Source organism: Nymphalis io, chromosome 3, assembly GCF_905147045.1.
Source record: "Nymphalis io chromosome 3, ilAglIoxx1.1, whole genome shotgun sequence".
In the NCBI taxonomy this organism is placed as follows: domain Eukaryota; kingdom Metazoa; phylum Arthropoda; class Insecta; order Lepidoptera; family Nymphalidae; genus Nymphalis; species Nymphalis io.
Genome location: NC_065890.1, coordinates 2,376,703 through 2,397,943, shown reverse-complemented (window position 1 = coordinate 2,397,943; position 21,241 = coordinate 2,376,703). Strand labels below are relative to the sequence as shown.

At 34.2% G+C, this 21,241-nt stretch overlaps 1 protein-coding gene across 4 annotated transcripts in view; it reads left to right on the top strand.

Annotated features, from left to right (window-relative positions):
- LOC126781296 (pseudouridylate synthase RPUSD2-like) overlaps positions 1-21,241 on the top strand; it is a 424,481-nt gene that overhangs the window by 379,448 nt on the left and 23,792 nt on the right. The window lies entirely within an intron of this gene.

The window sequence follows — 21,241 nt, the reverse complement described above, 5'->3', positions numbered from 1 at the left end:
TTTGTATTGAGATAAACTGATCTGAACCTTTTGTACATATATATTTGTATATGATCTGTATATTCTCTTTACTTACAATGATATATGATAACTGAATAAATGGAATTTTAATAATTCTATATTTGAATATGATGAAGTTTCACATTAAACCAGATTGTTTTTTTCTTTAAATGAAAACTTAAAAAAGTTTTTGTTCTTTCTTAAAGTTTATTAATTACAATCTACAAAAAATACTAATATACTACTGTTATATACAAATATATCCAATTTAAGACTTCGCATTAGCATGGAGTATGATAGACCATTGCCCATAAGTGGAACACTCATCGTTTATGCCATCTAGAAAGTTAGTTATAGATAACTTTAAGCTAAATATTTTGACTAGAATTTGTTGGTAGATTTACATTTGCGAATATACAAATATTTTGTACAATTTGTAAATAAAAAGAATACCAATATATTTGAAATACGTGTGATATTTTTATCGGATACGTGAGAAGATTAACCCACGGAATAATAAATGCGAACTCCTCGATTCCAATTTCTTCAAATAAGAAACCAAAAGCGGTTTAGCACTTGTGCTCTCATCGATAATTCAAACACGACTGAATGGAAATCAACTGTGTCTCAACACAAGTGCTAGTCAACGGTCAATTGACTTTGCGTAATCATGACATTTTTAATACCGCCATTAAATCATTAATGTTACGTAAAAAATTAATAATCGACGGTACGAGTGACTTATTTTTATAGATTTTTTTTTTCATTAACGAGCCGTAAATTTTTTAGATTCACTTTTTTATTGTACAATAAATATATTTATTGCCCGTAAAATTTAATTTTGTTCGTGATTCGGTTGTAACAAAGTTATTTCGCTAAATCGGACTGTGTATTGTTATTTACCTAATATTTAACAAGCAGTGTATTGAAGGGTATTTAATACCTTAATAGTACTAAAGGGTAATTTATGTACATGTATTAATTTTTACTAAACTATTGTAACTATTTCGATAATATTTTGGTCATATAGTTTTGAGAAAGAAACTCGATGATTTGAAAACGTGTTTGTTATCTCAGTTTTTATAATGATTGCACATTTTTACTTTGAGGTTAATCTTGTATTTTTTATGATGTAACCATTTCTAGATAGTTCTAGATATTTCTTTCTTGAACATTAACACAGAAATAAAGTCTATAACACTCAGTTAGTAGAAGTAAACCAGTATTCCGTCAGGAGCGTTTTGCACAAACGTTACATATAAAAACATGTATTAAATTTTTAACATGTGATAATCGATTGGGAAATTTAGATGAGAAAGCGTAACAAACAAATGAACGGTACCTATTGCATTTATTGATTTTTGCAACATTTCTTACACTGCTGGTCTAAAGCCTTTTCTCCTTTTTTTCAGAAGGTTTAGAGTTTATTACACCACGCTGCTCCAATGCGAGTTGGTGGATACACATGTGACAATTTCTGTGAAATTAGACACATGCAGGTTTCCTTACCGCCAAGTACGAGATGAATTATAAATACAAATTAAGCACATGAAATTCAGTGTTGCTAGCCCGGGCTTGAACCCGCGATCATAGGTTGAGATTCACGCGTTATAACCATTGGGCCACCTCAGCTTTTTTTAAATTTAAATATTATTTTACTACTGGACGTTCCTGAAGTTTTGCATCGTGTCCAAAGAACGAAGAAATTTCATTAAAAAATGTATCTCATACTTTACCGTAGCGCCATCGTACCCAGTAATGATGCCAAATGAATACCGCACCGCCTGAAGCGTCAATGGCGGCTTTAACAACTATTTCATTATATTTTTAAATTTCGAAGTATTTTTCATCGTATTCATTGAATCGGTGAACTTGAATTACTCGAATCGCCAAATTACTTGCTTTGAATGTCAGAATTGCCTCTTTCTGAACTTAATGAGCGATCATCACGAGTTTCTCGGTAGCTGGCGTAAAATATGCTCAAAAGCGTTTATTTTGTATCAACGTCTTTTATTTATACTATACTATCTACCTCTCTCCCCTTGCACATGGATAGTATTAGGGTTATTATTGAAGGACAAACATAAAAAAAACTTGTTATTATTAGAAAATAAATTACGATGAAGACTTGATATGCTTAACGCGCCGACGAAGAAAGAACTGTCAAACTGATTTAAGAAATTAAATTACATAGCCCGTCTATATTCATGTAGGCTAGCGTAGGACTCATCAATGTCAACTATTATGGTAAAATTCATTACATTTTTCATGTAAGTGGCTCTGAGACCATTGAGGCTTAGGCCTCCTCTCCCTTTGAGGAAAGGTTTGAAGCTTAATCCACCTAGCTGCTGCAATGCGTATCAGTGGATATACATGCAGAATTTCAGTGAAATTAGATTCATTATAGTTTATAATATTAGTATATAGATTGTAATGCTTATTGATCCTTCTGAAATAAATGTGTGTAAAAGTTGGTCACGCTTACTCCGTCCGCTTTAATTTCTTTTATCTCGTTATCCCCTCACTTCTATGCCTTGGTCCAATTAAGTTTGATTTTAATGAATCGTGATGTATATGTTTGATTATTTATTTATTCGTTTTTATTTGTTATTATATTTTTTTCAAAATGTGTAGAAAAAATATCGGTTTTGTCTGAAAAACAGATTTTCTTATTTTGGTATGTATTCGTTTGTACATCATGTTGATGGAAGATATCGATTTTATATGCAAGATTTATATGCAATGCAATCGACTCTTCGAAGGTTCTTAGTAGGCAGTCTTAAAAACTATCAGTCTTTTTTTTTTTTATATTCGCCGGGAGGGCAAATGACTCTACTCCACCTGATGGTAAGTGGTAGTAGAGTCCAAACGCGACGACGGCCAGTCTAACTTATAAACGTTGTTTTGCGAATGTTTAGTTAAACAATTATTTTGCTCTGTTTCTGCCATTATTGATTTGACATTCGAAAGAACATAAAGCACAAATCACCCCCTGCAAACATTTATAGAAAAAGCCCAATATTTATAAATTGATATACACACAATGAATGGGTAGATAATATATTTTTTTTATACAGAATACTAGCATTGCCCGTAGTCCAATCCAATTTCAATTCCAATTAAACGTAAAATTTGTGTTATGATTGGGAACGACAATAGCCCAAAGGGCTCGAATCAGACTTGCGACTTGTGAGGTGGTCCGTAAACCATTATGCTATTGACATAACATGTTCACACCCACGTCCATTAAACGCTAAAGGCTCGACTCTTCTAACTTGTGACGTCACCGGAAGGTTTCTGATGTATCCACTTAAAGGTATCGAGTCACGCGATTTTGTATGTAAAGATGCTTATGAACTTAACTGATGAGGTTTTTTTCGTTATTATGTACCGGTCAGTTATTTGAACGGGTAATTGAACACGGGCAACCTAGTATATTTTTTAATAAATTGCTTTATTTTATTTATATTTGGAAGGCAGGCGAGGAAATGGGTTATTTGATACTAACCTTTGCCCATAGACACTGGCACTGTGTTAAGTATAAACCATTCCTAACACAATAAACTGCTAACCAAGATGTTTTGTCCCGTTTACCAGTAATATGACTCACTCGCTCTTCAAATGTAACACAGTATGCTTAATATGTTTGGTGATAAAGTACCTGATGTGTGGGTGTTGCCTGCCCATTCTGCAAAAGTCATTGTTCTCATTTACGGTTAAACTTCATAAGTTTAAAATTTACATTTAAAAAAAATTATCAGCAAAAAATTATTATTCGATAAAGTATATATATAATAATATATTTGCCAGCATATATAAAAAGGAATATACCAGCTATTTACGATGTATTTATTTCCTTTTTCTATATTTCTAAGTTCTAGAATTGAATAGAATTGTAGTTACAAGATTATTTTTGAATATGAAACATCTATTGGCGCACCTTTGTAAGACCGTCTCGTTTGCCGTGACGACAAACGGCATGACGCTCTTTTGTATCGCCATCTCCCTTCTTCGCCACCGCTCTCCTCCCTTGTGTATACGTGGCGTATACTATATATTCGTACGTGGTAACTATATTTTATTAATCTTTGATTATTTATCATTAATTATAAACACTTTCAATAAATAAATTTCGTTCAAGCCAGGTCAGTCCCGTGACGGCTGTATTTTTTATTCAATTGAAAACCCATAATTTCATTTCATTTATATCTTTTAACACGATCATATTTGAATATATGAATATGGAAATGATGCGTGATATAATTGGACTAATGTCTTCATCGCCTGATGAATATTCTATATGAGATGCAATGGGACGATGTGAAATAATATTAAGATTGTTTTATTTGTGACCAGCCTACGGCCAGTGCGGTGTCGAAGTCTTTTTTATTTATTCTTTAAACTAAAACAAGAGGAGGAGGCGCAGGTACTAGGTACAGGTATAAAATGGACATTTGCCCATTTTAGTTAACTTATTTAAGTAACAATAAATTACACAAAAATCAATCTAATCAGTTAAAAAATGCTTGAATTTACATTAAATAAAAAACATAAAGATAAATTTGATTTCTTAATATACATACATAGATTTTAAAACGCTTTCGGAGCGTTTTCTAGGAGAATATTGGTTTGTCCAAAAAAAAATCCAAAAATATATTAAAAGTGTAGATACGGTTGCATTGAACCTTGCTTAAATTGTCTGTCAACAATACAAGTAGTACGTACATATGTACGTATTCGTATATATTTGCCCTTTGGTTATATTCACATGATAACAAGCCCTTACAAACGAGTTCGTATATATCTTGATTCGCCCATCCAAGACATGAGCTGACCATATTCATAGTATCTCCAACCGTTTAAGCCATATTTGGTATAGTTACTTTCGGTTAAGTAAACCGCATCTCTATTTATAGATAAAGCTTTCACTATCGCTTTGTAGGTTTCCCTTCATTCGTGCCATATGGCATAAAATAACATAATATTATTTGTGAATACAGTGCAGAAGCAGTCATTATGCAGAATTTAATTAAATCACTAATGCTTATAACAAAGCGATTTTCCAAAATATCTCGTTTCGTTGCTAAGCCATTATTATTTGTCGAGCGAGTAACTTTAACGTTCATTTGAATACATATTTAAAACAATAGCTTTTCGTAAAAATGTGTCCTAATTTATTTTAAATAATTTATATGTTTCGGTCGTTTTTTCAAACGAATGCTTTGGTTTTCCACATATCAAATACAATATACTCGTATGAGACAATTGCCATTATAATCGAGTCAAACTGTGGAACGCGACAGGATACACAAACGAATTCAATTTCATATTTTTATATTTATCATATTCTATACTCGCTAAAAAACCGCGATGGTCCAGTGGTTAGAACGCGTGAATCTTAAGCGGTTCAACCCGGGCATACACCACTGAATATTCACGTGCTTAATTTGTGTTTGTAATTCATCTTGTGCTAAACGTTGCGCACGCCAGTAAAGCTACCAGTCAGCATGCTTTTTTCCTTACCAATCATCGTTATATTTCAGCCAATTTACACAAAACTTGAATTTATTATATCCTTTTATACTAATAACAATAACTTGTCAATTGACTTTTTTTTAAATAAATAAATGAATTATTACTTATTAAAATAAACAGACAAGTATTAAGAAGTAAAAAAAAAGTTATATATATATATATATATATATATATATTATATTATATATATATATATATATATATATATATATATATATTTGTTGTACGTGATGGAAGCGCTCGTGCGGTAAAATAATAACTAACAAGAACTTTGCAAAAGTAGAATAAGGGTCTATATGCACCGTTTATATTGAAGTAATAATTACCCAGTGCATACAAAGAAAAGCTTAGTTCTATTTTTTTTGGGCCAGGTATGTTTCTTATTTTTCATAGTATAGGTACGGGGGACGAGCATATGGGCCACCTGGTAAGTGGTCACCAACGCCCATAGACATTGGCATTGTAAGAAATGTTAACCATCGCTTACATCGCCAATGCGCCACCAACCTTGGGAACTAAGATGTTATGTCCCTTGTGCATGTAATTACACTGGCTCACTCACCCTTTAAACCGGAACACAACAATACCAAGTACTGCTGTTTTGCGGTAGAATATCTGAATCTTCGCTTGGATTTGAGCCGCATAGAGGACAAACATACGAAAAGTCATACATTTTTATTTATTAGGAAGTTTATATAGGTTACCATACATATTATTAAAGTAACGTTACAATACAAATGCTACCTAAACAGAACGGATGAACTAGAATTCCGAACTACTCAATCTAAGCCACCTATTTCAAACTAAAAATATCCCAAAACTTTCCAAGTTCCATAAAGTCGATCCATTATCGACGTAGACTTACAAGTGGTCGGTAACTCGTAGATACAATTTGTCTAAGTCCATGGCTGTCGTAAGCTCAGAACAGAACATTTATCTATCTTTTCACGGAATACCTATTGAACACATTTTCCAATAGAATATATTTAATTATTTTTGAAAATCTTTTATTCTTTGTTTATAAAGCGCCTTTCAAATAACAATAGCAAGAATACACGGATTTATGATTTTGCCGAGACAACAATGTAGGCTTTCAATATTATTTAAATTGTATTCGAATATTATGGCATATCTTTTTAGTTATATTAAAAATATACTACAAAAGCTCGTAGTTATTATTATTATAAAATTCATAAATAATTTACCTATACGATACCTTCACTTATTCTACCGCTAAATAACAATACTGTTGTGTTCCGGTTTGAATGGTGAATAAGGTAGTGTAAGTTTGACTGCCTCGTTGGTCTTGTGGCTTGATGTAAGGCCGTAGACCCGGGGTTCCTGGGCTTAATTCCCAGGCCGGGCCAATAAAAATTTATTGGGTTTTGCTACCAACCTTTTGCGATGTCAATTATGTTTATTATTTTTTATTGAGCCAACGTCTAGGGCTGGGTTGACAACTTACAATTATGTGATCCATTTGCCTGTCCGCCTATTTTATAATAAAATATATTTATAGTAAGTAAGTAGATAAATAATATATTCTAAATGCAAAATATCGATACAAAACTGTACAAATAAAATCGGTGAAATTTTATATACTGTTGAACATATTATTCGAATTAAACAAAATTAAAACAAAATTCCCAAAAAAGATATTCAGTTTTTGTATTTTAAACACAAAATAAATTGTCGTCGTCTTGTCGTTAATAAATAATTTGATAAGTCAATAAGAGTTGAATTCGTTTATGTTTATGTGTAATACTTCATAACCGTAACATAAAAATATTTGAAGTCGTTCCTTTTTTTGCTAGGGCTTGTATAAAAAAAGGTTTCCTTCTACGTCTAATTAAAAGTACAACTATTTCCTCGTAGGCTCTAGGGAATCATTTAGCTCAGTGTAGCGTGACTACGCGTAGCATCGTAGACGGTTACGATCGATCGTAACCGTTGTGAAACGTCCTAATGAGACCGCAGTTTTTTTTTAGTCTTATTTAGTATTTTTTTACCAACTCCAAAAAAAGGATTCTTATGGCTACGTATGTTTGTGTGTAAGATAATTATCCAGAAACTAAGTTTTGTTTTTCATAATTATCTTACTACCCGAGTACAAGAATTATATCTAACTTGTATATATATGGGAAGGTTTTAATATATAACATATTAAATCTTATTAATATACTTATAAATATAAAAACCTAATGGTGTTAATTGATTGATAAAGTTGGTTGACATTTGAAATAATGAACATGACCCAAGTCACTTGTGGTCTCTTGAGGATTTTCTTGTCGTATTTGCCGTTCGAAGCCTTCTATATTCGAATCTAAACCTAACGAGAACTTAAGATCATGAGTAAAGATTATCATTATTTTGATTTTGACATTGATTTGCACGACACTTTCACTGCTTTATCTCAATCTTATTTGACAATCAGTCGAGTTCGATAAATTGTTCTATTTTCAAAAGTTTTTAAATGTGTTCTTTATTTTTTTATTATCTCTGTATATCGTTTTACACGAACATATTAAAATTTTGTCAATGTGTACAAATATCGAAAATTTTAGATAGGTAACGAAATTTTATAGAAACATAATATAAAGAGACTATCAAATCGCTTGCGTAGGCGGCATTAAATTAAATTCCGATATCTTAGACTAAATTTACAAAAAAAGGTTAAGGAATATAGAGTATATAAATATAAATAATACATAGTATTATAAGACTAAAAATAAATGTCATAGAATAAACATAAGTTTATTAAGACAGATTATAATGTCAGTCGACTTGTATTTAAGGATTGCGCCGGCCGAATTCCGTGCGGAAGCGCATTCCATAGTTTAACGGCTCTGACATAACTTTTCTAAGGCGACACGTATAAGTTCTTATAAAGTTATGCACTATTATTATGTTAAAAATTATTTCGAACGATTCCGTAGAACTTAAACAATAAACCTTCAGAAGAAAAAAAATTAATTTGAATTTGGAATTTTGTTTCCAAGTAATAACTGGTAGGGGAAGGTAGTTTTTTTTTATTAATATGAATTCCATTCAAGGTCATTCGTAAACATAAACACGCAGAATGATAATGCCAATCATAAAGATACTTAAACAAAAGTAATTAACGGTACTATAAATCCAACGGCAACAACTATAACACGACACAAAAAAAACTACACTTCCCACAATCACGCACCGTATATCTTGCCCTACATGTATTTTCTTTCTATTTTGATTTGACGCCACCCCATTTTTCACTCTTGATAAATTGTACACTGTGAATGACCGAGCAGGTCATTAAAAACATAATTTATGGTGTGACCTAACTATGCTAATGGGACGGGCTGTAAACGAGGTGGTCGCTATGCCGGTTTAACAACAAATTATATTCGAATTCTTGCTCGTAACTTGTTGTATCGTATAAATTTGTCAATATATCACTTTACTATTCGTTCGGTTTTTACAACCAATTTAAACATCATTATATATATATATATATATATAATTATGTAAGAGGGGGCAAACGAGCAGGAGGCTCACCTGATGGAAAGTGACTACCACCGCCCATCGACATCTGCAACACCCGAGGGCTTGCAGATGAATATAAATATCTTGCAGATAAATACCTTTCAGACAATAATACGCGATGTTATTTCAATATATAAGCCGTTCTTTACAATAACAATGGCAACCTTTGCCTATAAGATTAGGTTTTGTTTTATACAATTTCTATGGTAATATATAATAATAATAATAACTTGGGACATTTTTCACACACGGCCATCTGATCCCAAATTAAGCTTGTACAGAGCTTGTGCTATGGAAACCAGATAATTGATATACTACATATACTATTTTTCTTTAGTATCTTATATAGATAATTACATCCAGACTCAGGAAAAACAGACATGTTCATGCCCACAAATATCTGTCCTGGGTGGGTATCGAACCCACAACCTTCGGCGTGAAAGGCACGCATCCACAAACCACGCCAACCAGCTCGTCAAAATATCTAGCAATAAGTACTAAATCTATTTTAAGGTTTTTTTTTTCTTTATAAAAGCACAAGATATACAAGATATAAAATTAGACAATAATAATGTTAAACATACGTGGTCGAGACCGCGATCATATTATATATGAGATATAGTAATGTAATAAAATAATTAGGCCAATGTATTCGTGTTTTGCAGTGTATAATAAGTCTATTTTGCGCGTGCTTCCTTTAAATATTAATATTATCTTTTTTAATTTATATTCCTTTTTTTATAGTGAAACGTCTGTGTCGTCATACGTATCGGTAGTAATTACTTCCTACATGAATACAACTCAAACGCATCTATCAAAGTATTATTTGATTATTTTACTAAGTTTTATAAAAATTACACACATTCAAGCATCGAAATACACACACAAAAAGTTTTTTTTTTTTTTTTAATTTATATAGATTATTTACTAGTAAATAACTAAGTATATTTCCAAACTGATACAGTCGTACTTCAAGAGGCATCTGATTTTGTTATCAATATCGATCAACATGAGGGATGGGCAGCTATCGATCTTTCAGACAAATGTTGCTGTTGAAACGCCCCGGACAATAATACGCGATGTTTTGTACGACAGTCAGGGATGTCATTTTTTATCGATATATTTCGTAAAATAAATAGTAAATAATTGTTGTGTTCTCATAACGTAACTATAGATTGTACTACAACTTCAATTATTCAAATATTATAAGCTATTTATTTATTTTATTAATATACATTAATTTCCTTAATAATAGAATAGTTATCAATATATTATTTGCAAATTATATAAATTATATCAAAATAATACAATATTTAATACAACTTCATATTTATTTATATGAAGAAATTTATAAGTTTCATTATGATTACATATTTTAACTGTGATTTAATTATATTATAGTTATAAATACATTTTACTATCAACAATATCAAAATTTTTAATCATAACTTAAGCTCTGTCTTTTGGAAGTGGCTTAAAATTCATTTGCAAGATTTGACTTGTACTTACCGTGAAGCAAAACAAAAGCTTGTAAAGTATTTTATCGTGTTATCAATAAGCGTAACTCGCAACCCTAACTTTTTGCGGAGGTTGTACGAGTAAGTTGAAGTTAGTCATGATTAATGCGTGTGTCGTCGACATATGACTTCTTTCCATCACAACTTAAGATCAAGATTTTTGGAAGTTTATTCAAACTACACTTTCATGGAGTTTTACTCCTTGTATACTGTGAATAGATACCTCAAAGCTTATATCGTGCGGCTGAACTTTATGACACTTTGATACTAACTTGAACAAGGTTAGGACTCTGCGTTTTCAATTTTAACTCGCTTTACAATTTTTTTTAAATTTAATATAACTTCACGTTGAATTGTATACAACTTTATATTGAATATTGATGATTAAATAAGATTATTAAATTTTAATTGTTTTAAAATGAAACGATAAAAATAACTTTTATAATATTAGTTTTGTAATTATTTTTAAAATATACTTTATTCAAGTAAACTATTATGATCACTTTTAACTTGTCATTGGGTAAGATTTAATTAAAAACCTTTTAATTTGTATTTTCGTGAAGAAAGTATAGATTTATATTTTTAAATTGGATACAGTTATTTTTATATAAACGATTAACTAACAATCTAATATAATATATATATATATATGATTAATATATATAGCAATGAAGTATATAATATACGCATCACGAACACGCAAGGGAGTAGAGGGCGGCGGCGGAAAAGGCATGATGGCATAAAAGAGTGTTATGGTGTTTGCCGCCACGTCACACGAGTCGACTTTAACCCCAAGGGTCAATAGATATGTAACATAAAAAAGGGCCAAATTTCCATACGAGCTTTCAAAAAATATTAATACCTCGCAGCATTATTTGTACAACGCTTTGAACGTACCCAAAATTCACTATACGTCACCCGTTCGTGTTAACGTATAAGTTGGAAACATTGTTACAAATGCGTACAACTCGCAAATGTTCAAAATTATTTACGAGAGCTCATCATTTCTGTTTGAGCTCATTCATGTCGGGGTTACGCGGTATTATGGGTGCTTATGTGACGCGTAGAGGGGAGTGTACTGTAACGTCCCCCTTTCAAATAAACTAGTGCTAAGTTGAAGGTTCGCTCGCTTATGTTAATGGTTTTTATGAATAAATTTAAATTTGCTTAGAATCGTATTGAAAATGTTTGTTTAGTGGTTATCTGTGTAATTTTACCTACTTAATTTAGATTTTTAAAATTATGATTTTTGGTAAGCTAATCTACTAAAATAATAAGTGTATCTAAGTTATTAGTACATCAAATCAAAAAGATTTAAAAAAAAAGTATCTCCAAAAAAAGTAATACGAAGGAAAAGCAACCAAATACAAAATTACATCGTTAAAAAATCTTTAGCGTGTCCGATAATAGTACAGATTGTAAGCATATGTCTAGTTAGTTTGGCAGCTTAAGGCCAGGTATCGAAAAAAGTGGAGGTAAAAGAAAAGAGGAAGTCACAAAAGCTAACTGAAGAAAATGTGCAGATTCGATATACCTACTAACTCCGCGATGATGGCTACCGGACCTAAGTTTTCTTGCAAAGGACATAACACCATATAAACCCTTCCGTAACAGCCTGTGAATGTCCCACTGCTGGGCTAAAGGCCTCCTCTCCTCTTTTTGAGGAGAAGGTTTGGAGCTTATTCCACCACGCTGCTCCAATGCGGGTTGGTAGAATTCACATGTGGCAGAACTTCAGTGAAATTAGACACATGCAGGTTTCCTCACGATGTTTTCCTTCACCGTAAAGCACGAGATGAATTATAATCACAAATTAAGCACATGAAAATTCAGTGGTGCTTGCCCGGGCTTGGTTCCCACGATCATCGGTTAAGATTCACGCGTTCTTACCACAGGGCCATCTCGGCATAAACCCTTCATATTGAAATAATTAAAATTCTATATTATCCCATTATTTATTGCGGCATCCTTAATCGTATACCCAATTCGAGCGAATAACTCGGGTGTCGTTACGCGTAATGCTATGTCGTATGGAAATAAAAAGGGTTACTGTTATAAACTTTTACGAGTACTCATAAATAATATTTTAGCATAAATAAAAAATTATATTTGATTGATAGGAAATCTATTTAGATATTTACGTTGTTTTATGAAAATATCTGTAGAGGAGGGCTCTATTCCTAGTTCGGTGTAATATTGTTATATATTTTTTTTATTAATATTGTTAAAAATAGGCTTTAGCTCAATTTTTGAGATAATCGATAATTTGGCTCGATTTGAGATAATTTCTATGCTAAATTAACTGCCCATAAAACCACACCAGAACATCATATGACTACAAATGGAAATTATACTAAATCCAAAATAAAAAAAATTAAAATCATTCCTCGTTAAAATGGTATTTTGCCTCGTGTTTTTTATGAATGATTAAATTCAAACAATAACTATGAATTGTTCAGGTTAGAAAGGATGTAGTCGGTCCGGTATTTGTTTTTTTAAATTTAAAAATCGAATTAAAATTTTATTTTACAATTTATTTATTTTTTACATTTAACTCATATAAATAATTAATGTTTTTACTTTAACGATTAAGATCGCAACACACTTGGACTCGGACACTTGGAATCCTCCAACCCGCATTGGAGCGTGGTGTTGTAAGCTAAACTATATAACCAAACCTTCACCTCATATAGTTAAGATGATATCAGACACATTCGCTCTAAAAACGTTCACTCGAGTTAGTTTCATTCAATTCAATTCTATGCCGAATTCCAAAATCCAACATCGTTGAATCGGTTCCCTAATTCATTCATATATCACTTTTGTTTTATTTCTTTGTTACGTCATTTTGAAAGAGCGAGTGAATCTTTCATATTCAAAATGAACGAAAAAGGTGCCCTCAGATTCCACTTTGTCATAGTCATACTATCTTAAGCTATGTTCACACTTGAGGCACTTTGTAAACTCTATATCAGCGCAATCTTATCTTTTCTGTGTAATGTAAGATTTCGTTTACGTGTAACAATATAATATTTTATTTTGATATAAACTTGTAATTAGTTCTCCAAAATCTTACTTAATATTTATTAATCATATTGTTTTGATTGCTGACAAAATCTTGTTATATAAAGAGCGATAATAAGTCATCCGACAACACTACGGTACTTACAAGTGAGTGATGAGAGCAATAATTAAGGGCACAAAGGATATACTCATATATTAACCTACATCCCTTTTGTTACATTAAGAAAACATCCCTAATGTTTTTTTAATGTAACAAAATAAAATACTACAATTTCGCACTACTTGTAATAAATGTTTAGTTAAATGCAAGTGCAAGCTCGTATAGTTACCACCCACTCATCAGATATTCTACCGCAAAACAGCAGTACTTGATGTTGTTGTGTTCCGGTTTGAAGGGTGAGTGAGCCAGTGTAATTACAGGCACAAGGGACATAAAATCTTAGTTCCCAAGGTTGGTGGCGCATTGGATATGTAAGCGATGGTTGACATTTCTTACAATGCCAATGTCTAAGGGCGTTGGTGACCACTTACCATCAGGTAAAAAATAATAATAAGATATTATATAAAATCTGTCCTTTTGTATTGTATATTCGATTTATTTCTGAGAGATATATATATGTACAATATATGTCGTCTTATTTTATATAAACCTTGCCAAAATGAATTACGTTTTAAATTAAAATCATGTTTTTCATTGTTAATATGTATGTTATATTAAGCATGCTGTAATCATGAGTAGTTCAATCTACGGTATTTTTTATCAGTAGTTAGGGCTTAAATTTCAAAATCAGTAGCGCGTCAATTTGCTATATTTATATTGCAAACATGTTTGCTTGTCTGTATTTGCCGTTGAGTCGCGTTCAATTAAATGCTACGCGTATCTAAAAATTTATATAATGGTATAATTCTCACTCTCCGAGTTTTGTGCGGGTCTTTTGAAACATACTTAATTCGAAAGTACAGAACAATACCTCTCGACAGCCGACGTGGATTAACGTTATTAATGCTTGGAAAAATTACAAAGAAGTGTTACGCAAAAGTTTGTTTCGTAAACTTCTAGAAGTAAATTTGATGGAATTTCTCTGTCAATGATTAAAAGATACAATTATAAAAAAATCCACTCAGATAATATACGCTTTTGAAATTAAAATTGCTTATACGGTATAATTTGACTGTTAAAATTGAAATAGTCTCCAAAAGTACTGTGTCGAATAGAATCAATCTTTTTTTGTTAGATAGCGTATTTATTGATAAAGCCGGAATATATTATAACGTCACGCTGCGATTTTAGGGGGTGGCGCGGTTGAATGCTGAAAATGTGTTAAACTTTTGTCTAATTGTATAATTTATTATCTTTATAAAAAAAAATACATTAAAGGAAAAGTATGATTATTGATTGATATATGATTACGGTATTACACAAAATATGTTCACATTTTTTAAGTCATATTAACTTCTTCTTTTTTTATAGAAATATTTGAAGATGCCAAGAATCATGACGTTCGTTTCCATTGTCAAGCAATATAGATGAACTAATAACAATTGAATTCCCCGACTATTTTGATCCCCATTGACCTAATTCGGTATTCGCAATTCAAGTGACCTTGATCGATCCTTAGAACAGTAACATTTAAACATCATATGCAAGCCAAAAACTTTGCGATGCAAGTAAAAACAAGCCGACACATTTACTACCAAACTCAAAATTGATAGAAAGTTAACCAAGTTTTTTTTTTTATATAATAGAAAGGCGGACGAGTATATGGGCCACCTGATGGTAAGTTGTCACCAACGCCCTTAGACATTGGCATTGTATTCTTACAATGTTGTTGTTACTCATCGCTTACATCACCAATGTGCCACCAACCTTGGGAACTAAGATATTAAGTCCCTTGTGCCTGTAATTACACTGGCTCACTCACCATTCAAACCGGAACACAACAATACCAAGTGCTGCTGTTTCGCGGTAGAATATCTGATGAGCGGATGGTACCTACCCAGACAAGCTTGCACAAAGCTCTACCACAAATAAATGTACCAAGTACGCAGACAATACGTCTGTGGAAGTGATATGACATAAAAAAAATGTCACAGAAAAACCGATGAGGCGTAATCGAAAAGCACCATTAAAATCGCACGAGTACTCGGGACATCTTAGTTCTGATAGCTTGCGATGCATTGGCAAAATCTAAGGAATCTATCCGAATATTATGAAAGCGAAAATAACTCAGAATGTCTATTTGAAATTTGCAAATAACGCAAATTATAAAACGTTATAAAAATCGCCGAAAAAGGAATTATGTCACAAAATGAATTTTACGCGAGTTGGGCTAGTAGCTAATATTTCTTACAATGGCAATGTCTACGAACGATGCGAGAGTGACCACTTATTACGAGCAGACTATTTTACCCGCCTTTCATTCCGGCTGTCAATTTTAAAACAATCTAATCCGGTTTTGAGGTGATTGAGTAAGAAATATCCAAACTTAAAACTTTTGTATTTCTCTCAACAGTGTAGGCAATGGCATGGTCATATGTTTTATAGAAGTCTTTGCTGTATTACTTCAAGAACCAAGCGTTTCAATTGCAAACGGCACAAAAAGACCACTTGAATAAAGTATATTTTGATTCCGTTGACAAAACGATTAATAAAAGGTTTATAATAGTCTCACAAATACCGACATACGAATTACATATTCAATGACGCCGTTCAGCTCGGTTAACATAATTCGGTTCTCCGCTAAGTGACGTCACAGTCAATTTGGACATGACGTGAATGTATCAGCTTTGTTAATTATAATGCTATTAAATAACTAGTTACTCGACCAGCAATGTATTTAATACTAGTGTAAGAGACATACAAACATACACTTTCGAACGTGAAATGTCTATAAAGATGGCTGAAATCGCGGGTGATCCGCACGAATTCTAGACGAACGCAATCCAATCCTCCTCCTTCCCTCGGTCAAACGAAATTCTATATTATGCAATATCTCAGCTCGAAGCTGTCTAATGAAATATTTTGAATTTACTCTCAACGTTCCGTACAAAATATTGTACTATTACGCTAATATGTATTTATATTTCTATATACTCGTAAGTATATATTAATAAAATTGTTGTAATATGACGTCATGATTCAAACGTGCTTAAATAAGTTCAAGAAACGAATTGATTTTGATGTAATATATAATATTTGTTATGTTAAACATCATTGAGTGTAAGACCACTCGTATGACGTTACGGCAAACAGCATGACGCTTTTGATGTCATGTTCTCTCTGTTGCCGCTGTACTCCTAGTGTGTATCTAATACTTATTTACTATATAGTAATCGCACCACGGACACATACTTCAATGCGCTATATATTATTATAATATACTAAAAAAACTATTTGATATTTTTGGATTATACTCCATATTTCTTTATTGGTTTTCTCAATCAACCAATCGTTGTCCACTGCTGAACATAGGCCTCTCCCAAGGTGCGCCAAAGCTCCCTGTCCTCCGCCTTCCGCATCCAGTTGGTGCCCGCCACCTTCTTAAGGTCGTCGGTCCACCTGGCTGGAGGGCGCCCTACGCTGCGCTTGCCGATTCGCGGTCTCCACTCTAGGACTCGTCTGCTCCAACGGCCATCGGTCCTACGACATACGTGACCAGCCCACTGCCACTTCAGCCTGCTAATTTTGCAAGCTATGTCGGTGACTTCGGTTCTTTTCCGGATAATCTCATTTCTGATCTTATCCTTCAAAGATACTCCGAGCATAGCTCGCTCCATAGCACGCTGAGCGACTTTGAATTTGTGGACTAGTCCCGCAGTTAGTGTCCACGTTTCGGCACCGTATGTCATGGCAGGTAAGACGCATTGGTTGAAGACTTTCGTCTTCAAACATTGCGGTATAGACGACTTGAGGACTTGACGAAGGTTCTGGGGGCTGGAACTCGTCAAGTCGTCTGGCGAGACGGTTCGTGACGACTCTTGAGAACAGCTTATACACGTGACTCAGGAGGGAGATTGGTCTGTAGTTTTTCAAGAGGGTTTTATCACCTTTCTTGAAAAACAGTACCACCTCACTCCCGCTCCACGTTTCCGGGGTCTTGCCATGTTGGATGACGGAATTAAAGAGGCTTGCTAGCTCTTTCAGGACCGGAGTCCCGCCTGCCTTAAGCAACTCTGTTGTGATTCCGTCATCTCCCGGAGATTTGTTGTTTTTAAGCTGTTCTAGAGCCGCCCTAATCTCTCCTTGGTCAACGACCGGGAGCTCCTCGGAGTAATGGCGCATAAGAGGGGCGCGCTGGTCATCAATACTGATTCCCATGGGTTTATCCGATCTTGAAGAGAACAACTGCCCATAAAACCTCTCTACTTCTCCGATAATCTCAGGCCTAGAGGTAACGACCCCACCATTTTCAGTTTTAAGTTTTGTCAGACGCGGCCTCCCAAACTTGCGAGCGAACACTTTCGATCCCCGATTTTGCTCAATCGCAGCCTTGATGGCACGGGTATTGGAGCGTCGGAGATCGCGTCGCGTCAGCGTTTTTATTGTTCGGTTTAAGGCCTTATCTGACAAAAACGATGGTAGTTCTCGTCGTTTTCTCATGAGCTCGAGTGTCTCAGCAGAGAGTTTTGGTGCGTTGTCTCTTCTCTGTGGCGGAAAACACTTGCGGGATGTGTTTTGCAGTATTTTGACCAGCGTGTCGGTTCTCTCATCAATGCTGCTTATGGTTTCCAACGCGGTGAATTGATTTTGAAGTTCCATTTGGAACTTTTCGGAGCCTTGAGCAGCTTGGAGCATGGTAGGTCGGAGAGTAGACCTCATCATTCTCGATCTTTCGGCTTTTAAGTTGATATTTAGAGTGCCTCGAACCAAGCGGTGATCACTTCCGGTATTAAACCTGTTGATCACTGAAACATCTCTAAATATGTGCCTTTTATTCGAGATGATAAAGTCTATCTCGTTCCTTGTCACGTTATCGGGGCTTCGCCAGGTCCACCTCCTCTGAGGCTTCTTTTGAAAGAAAGAATTCATCAAAAAAAGCCCCTGCGCTTCGAGAAAGTTTACCAGCATTTGCCCCCTGTGATTTCTGCAGCCCAAGCCGTAAGGTCCGACTTTCGATTCACCGCTATCTTGTACTCCCACTTTAGCATTAAAGTCTCCCATAACAACATTGTAGTGGGCCCTCGAGGTGTCGTTGAGGGCCTTTGCGATGTCCTCGTACATCGCTTCGACCACATCATCAGAGTATGTCGAAGTTGGCGCATATACCTGTACAACCTTCAGGGAGTACCTGTCGGAAAGTTTTAGGACAAGGTACGCTACCCGGTTCGACACACTACTGATTTCCACAATGCTGCTAATGAGATCCTTTTTGACTAGAAAACCGACACCACCCTGGGAGAGGTTATCACCTTCGCGGAAGTAGAGTAAGTTACCGGACTCTAGAGTTATCGTGTCCTCCCCCTGTCTTCGGACTTCAGATAACCCCAGTATATGCCAGTTTATATGACTTAACTCTACTTCTAATTCGGCGAGGTGATGGTCCAGCCTCATCGAGCGTCCATTATACGTTGCCATTTTCAGTCGTTTTATACGGTAGCCTGCCGTGAACCGGTGATTCTTAGCACCCCCTGCCCTGCCGATACCGCGACCGCTACCTTGGTCGGGCCTAGCGGGCTTGCCGGTAACTGGGGGCCTTTTTTTGGGCGCATCTGCCATTTAGGGAGGGGTTTGCCCATACTCGCCGCGCTGGGCAGGCGTGTTGGCGAGCGCAGTAGGGGGTAAGATGTTTATGGGAGGGGGGACGCTGCTGCCCATCCCCCCTTTTCCCCGTCCCTCAGTCGCCTCTTACGACACCCACGGGATGAGATTGGGGGAGTACTATTCTAAGCCGGTACTCCACGGCAACTATTGGTTTTCATTGATTAGAAATTCTTTCAATTAGTATAAATTAGGTGTCACTTGACCGCCATTTATTTAAAAGACATCCCTATATATTAACGTAATACAGTGTTACGTAGTCAGATTAAGCACTGAGCCATTTTAAAGCATGTTTATGTTTTGTTCATGTAAAATCGGGGCTGACGGGGAAATGAGTCCAGTATACCGGTAAGTGTTTCGTTAAATAAAAACCATTCCGTGTTAACTTACGCCATCAATGCGCGCCTGAATGTAAAACGTTGTATCCCTTGTGTAATAAAATATTCATACAAAGCATTGACTTCGCGGAATAACTGATGAACACCCGCACCCTAAAGAAACCAACAACTTGATTTTCACGAAGCTTCAAAAAAAAAGAAATATTATTGGATGAATATACAACTGCTGGGAAAATGCCTCCTCTATTCTACTAACGAAAAGGTTCGGAACTGATGGACGCATGTGCTGCAGAATATCATTCGGCACATACAATTTTACTTGCGCTGTTTTCTATCCCTGAGAACGAGAGGAGACATAAGCATGAACTAAGCACATGAAGCTCACTGATGCTTCCCTAAATTTGGACTGCGATCCTCTGTCAAAACTGAAGTGTTCGGTCCGCTGAACCGTCATCTATCGAAAATGTTTATATGAAGCTGCGGTCACGGTGTATATATGAGCATCTTTTATTTATAATGTATACGTGAATAGGACCTTTTCAAACATAAGGCGTGGTTATATTTAACACGATTCGAGACTGCACGATTTATGTTTGGAGACGACACACGATTTTTTTGCACGTCATTACGTCAAGCGAATATGTATTGTTCATATTGTACTGAATGTATGAAAATTTAATATCAAAGGCGTATGATTTGTTTTAGTTTATTTTAATTTAGAATGTTGTTTTTCGTTTTATTTTTTGTTTTACGGTCCTTTATTTATTTCCATATAAGACTTAATTTTTTAAACACATAAAAAGACATGTGTTGCTTCATTCGTTTATATATATTTATAATAAATATGTAATAATTTTTATTGTATCCTACAAGATGCAAACACAGCATACTATAATATAAAAGTAACTTTAACACAAGCAAAAATAATAACTTTAGTAACATCGTATAACTGACATTTATATTTTATCAGCGGATTGAACAGTCGAGTCCAATATCAAATAATCTATAAAATTGCTAAACGGAATAAGAGATTAAGGCAGGACAACCAAAAGTTTTATATTTATCAATTTCTAATACATTAATTCGGATAAAGCTATTAAGCGACGGATCCCCGGCTTCGGTTGTAAGGCTCCCACGGGTATGAATCGAGCAAATGAAAGAATTTTTCTTATATTTTCCAACGATGAAATTCTAACCAGACTTTGAGAGTATCCTTAAGGGGATTCGGCGTTCGTTGTGTTCGCTAAGCACATCTACAATAATATAAAGCGTGAACTCTAAAATAGATTTTATATTTACGTTATTATATTTAATAAATTTAAGAACTGTTTCATATTTAATCGTTGATATTTATTGAAAATATATTTTACTTTTATTGATGTAGCTTTTGATATGACATGATTCTGAAATTTTGTATATTTCTTATGTGTGTAAATATTCCACTGGTTGAGCTTATTACATCATGCCGCTCCAATGCGAGTTCAATATAAGCATAAAAGCATACATTACATACAATTATATACATAGACACTATATTAATCTAG